The sequence below is a fragment of the Bombina bombina genome, chromosome 5 (genome assembly GCF_027579735.1).
Source record: "Bombina bombina isolate aBomBom1 chromosome 5, aBomBom1.pri, whole genome shotgun sequence".
Taxonomy (NCBI): domain Eukaryota; kingdom Metazoa; phylum Chordata; class Amphibia; order Anura; family Bombinatoridae; genus Bombina; species Bombina bombina.
The window spans coordinates 211,317,336-211,321,555 of record NC_069503.1 but is presented as its reverse complement, the minus strand read 5'-3'; the positions used below and the strand labels follow the sequence as shown (position 1 = coordinate 211,321,555).

At 42.0% G+C, this 4,220-nt stretch overlaps 1 non-coding gene across 1 annotated transcript; it reads left to right on the top strand.

Annotated features, from left to right (window-relative positions):
• The first annotated feature begins 3,545 nt into the window (after positions 1 to 3,545).
• On the top strand, positions 3,546 to 3,659 carry LOC128661880 (U5 spliceosomal RNA). The gene has a single exon (XR_008402657.1). It is a non-coding gene; the product is annotated as a U5 spliceosomal RNA (small nuclear RNA).
• Positions 3,660 to 4,220: the final 561 nt, after the last annotated feature.

Below are 4,220 nucleotides of genomic sequence, written 5' to 3'. Positions count from 1 at the left end.
ATATGGCAGTTAGGGGAGGAGCTATATAACAGCTCTGCTGTGGGTGTCCTCTTGCAACTTCCTGTTTGGAATGAGAATATCCCACAAGTAATGGATGATCCGTGGACTGGATACACAACAAGAGAAATAAATTTATCAGGTAAGCATAAATTGTGTTTTTGTACTTTAATCTACTAAGGACACTAGCTGAGACAGATATACTATGTGATACTGCTCAATATTATGTAGCCTAATATTTGGTGTATTAAGTATACTATATGTTGAAATTCAATAAGGTATACAGATAGAATAAGTGGGGCCGCTGCCTAAACAAGGAGAAATTAGTGTGACAAATTACTGCACCAGGTATAGGTTTCATTTTGTAATCTGCGGTTCTTCTCTATATAGAGAGTCCGCTATGTGTTTATAGGATATTTATAATCAAACATATCTCCTATAGTGTACCTCTTTTTGTATTGTTACCTAAACTACCATATGTAAGTACAGACTGAGTGTTACCTATTTTGATATATTGTTTATACATTGAACAAATATATTGCTAGAAATAAGCATACATTTCCCTCTCTGTTTTATATAAAATGTACTACTCCTGAAGTGATTTAGGTAACTTAAGTATCTCAAAGAACAGGTATTATATATGTTGTACTCTATTTGTTTCTCTAGAGAATATGTAAGGGGTATATGCACTGTTGAATATCCAATAACGCCCAGCACTAAATAAATTAAAAAGGCATTTAACTTTAACCTATAAGATATCTTACACTCTATATTATCCTCAAAGGTCTCGTTTTCGTGTATATACATCTTTGTTTAAAGTATAGTTTTGTGAAATTTGGTGGTTTGATAATCTCACAAGTAGGTAACATTGAAGCTGACATAATTATATACATTACTCTAGGACACTTTAAAGGGACAGTGAACCCAAATTTTTTCTTTCGTGATTCAGATAGAGCATGAAATTTTAAGCAACTTTCTTATTTACTCCTATTATCAAATTTTCTTCATTCTCTTGGTATCTTTATTTAAAATGCAAGAATGTAAGTTTAGATGCCTGCCATTTTTGGAAAACAACCTGGGTTGTTCTTGCTGATTGGTGGATAAATTAATCCACTAATAAAAAAGTGCTTTCCACAGTTCTGAACTAATAAACAAGCTTAGATGCCTTATTTTTCAAATAAAGATAGCAAGAGAACGAAGAAAAATTGATCATAGGAGTAAATTAGAAAGTTGCTTAAAATTGCATGCTCTATCTGAATCACGAAAGAAAAAAAATTGGGTTCAGTGTCCCTTTAAGTTTAGTAGTTATTTTATATTGACTTAAATTCTTAAGTAACAGGCACTCTATCACAAGTGCACTGAAAATGTTCCCCTCCCTCCATACACTTATCCCCACTATAAATAATAAAAAAAAAAATAATCTTTAAGTATTTCACTTTTCACACTTTAGGCTAATTTGCCTATTCATTATTTTCTTCTTAAACGGGGAGAGTCCACAGCTGCATTCATTACTTTTGGGAATTCAGAACCTGGCCACCAGGAGGAGGCAAAGACACCCCAGCCAAAGGCTTAAATACCTCCCCCACTTCCCTCATCCCCCAGTTATTCTTTGCCTTTCGTCACAGGAGGTTGGCGGAGAAGTGTCGGAAGATTAAAGATAGTCTCTTATGGAGGGTAGTACTCTTCGAAATGGGATTGGAGTTTTAAGTAATCCTGTCAGCCTCTCAGTGAGAGCATGGATGAATGTTAGAGTCCAGAGGTGCAGGGAGAGTCTTTCTGCGAAACCACTCGAATTATGTTAACAGCTCCTTAGCAATCAGCGTTGACAAGTTTTGCTGCCTGCTTTTTTCATTCAAGTCCATGTCAGAAACGAGGCCACTATCTGTCACACTTGAGGGCCATCATGTTCCTGTTCCACGGCGTAGATTTTGGTAAGATCGTTTCATTTTAGTTCGATATGTGAATGTAATGTAAACGAAGAAGTCAGGGTCTCAGTGGGACTCCTTTATTTTAATGGAATCAAGGGTTAATATCTCCTGAGGGGGGTTATTGAACAGGGGGGACTTTAATCATGTTTATGTGATTCTGTCTGCTAATGTGTAGTGACGCTTGGGCTCGTGGGTATATTGGAACATAACAGCCTTTTTTTTGTCAAACTGCACGACTCTTGTGGCCTTGGCGCGCTTTTCTCTGGCCTGCACGGTGTACCTTGTGACTAGGCGTGGTCGTGTTCTGCACTCCATTTCCGTATTCCTGTCCACGTGGCAAAGGAGAGAGTCTGTTTCGCTAGTTGTCTGGGTCCCAGGAGGTGGTGAGTGCCCCAGCCATTGGGGGTGTAAGGTGCCGTTTTTATTTTTTTCTTCTATCCATAATTTCTACCCAAGTTATGGAGCATTCTGATTTTTTTGGAGACGGATGTCTCTGATTCAGATTCAACTTCTTGCGAAGAGTATGAGATGGCCCGGGTAATCCATGCCCATCAGTTATGTTCCAAATGCCTCTTTAGAGTGCTCTCTTCTCCCGCAATAGGGAACTTAGAGTCCGTCGGGACTTCCGCCCCTGGGGATCACACATCCCGTGAGGCGCATGCCCTAGAACCTTCCTTAGCTACGCAAGCAGTTGTCTCTAATGCCGATACCCCTTCCCCCGGAAGGTGACTTGTTTCCTCCAGAGGTTATGGCACAGTTCCGCATGGCCATATCTTTGGCATTGGCACATTTACAACTTCCTGGGAGGGAGTTGTTGATGAGTAACTGTCCGTGTTCTTTTAACCAGGGCTCATCAGGCGTGGGATCGTCTGGGTCAGATCAGCCATCTGGGGAAGCGGTTTCCTCTGAAGCTTCAGGGGCCAAACCCTCAGGGTCGGGCTCGTCAGTTGCCCCGGCAGAGGTAAGTCTTGCTTTTCGTTATGGACTGGCTTGCCTTCGTGTCCTTCTGCGGCATGTTTTGGCTGTGCTGGAGGATCCCAATCCTAATGGGTTGAGGGATCCTCGGTCTTCTGTTCCAGACGGCAAGCTGGGTTAGACGTGGGGTGATGAAGTTAATCTCCTTGTCGTCTCCTATTTACTTTCTTTTTTGGGTATCTTATTCCAGTTCTGAGCTTCAGGAGAATGAGGTCTATGATTGGCTGGTACTGTTAGTGTGCCCATTCTTCTTGGGCGTTCACCTGTGGGTGCTGCCCTCTTTTTCTTTGATCCAGTTAGGATGTATTTTATTTATTTTGAGAAGCTCATGTCTGTTATAATTTTTCTGTTGGGCAACATTTCTTCTCTGGAATTTGATACTAGCGAGTTTGTGGTCACTTGGGCACTTCAGTGGAAGTTGCATGTTAAGGTGTTAGTACATTATGTCTATAGTTCCTTTGTTCGCTTCCTATTGGGGTTTCAATTTTTCTGTGGCCTGTGTCAGTTCTGAGTCCCCTATGTAGCAGGCTGGTCCTGATCGGGCACTTATTTCTGTTCCTTAAGGTCTATATCATCCACATGGTGCTGGTATGACTGGCGGTCCTGGTTGGGTGGTGAGTTGCTCTCTCAGATGAGGAGTTTGTTCTACTCTGATTTCTCTTCAGATCGAATAAGCTTTCGCTTTACTAAAGGTTTTCTGTGGAGAGGATCATCCATGAGTTTTTTTGTTTTTTTTTAGGCCTTTCATTCATTGACGTCAGGCTGGTTCTAGTTTCTTGCTTTGGGTGGGGCATCAGAGGGATTGTACTTAGTCCTCATTGTCCTGTTCCTGAGGTTGGTGGGGTTCCAGAAGGGATCCTGCTAAAGATTACTCTGGGGGTTCCGGAGGTCCTTTGGTCTCGGAGCTAGGGGTCTCCATTCCCAATGGGACTGGAGGTTGAAAGGACTCCTTGGAGTACCAGGTTGGGGGATTTTCTCTCCTCTATGGTATTCTTATTGAATGTATTTTTTGAGGCCTTGATGACGGTAACTCTTCCTTAAGGGGTCGAGATGTCTTGGGCTTTTTTTCTCCCCTTCTTGGGGATGGTTGGGGGTCATCTGTTTGGGAAGCTCGGGCATTTACCCCCTTTTTCTTCCTCCTACTGTTTCTCATCTGCTCCCTTGTTTTGGGGCTCTGGAGAATGCGTTTGTCTCAGTTTTTTCCTGGAGCTGCCCTTACTTAAAGATGTTTCGGCTTTATCTGTCACTCGCCAGGAATTGTGAGGCTCGTCCATCGTTAATTCCTTGAGTTGTGAGGGTTTCCGGGAGGTTGATCCTGAA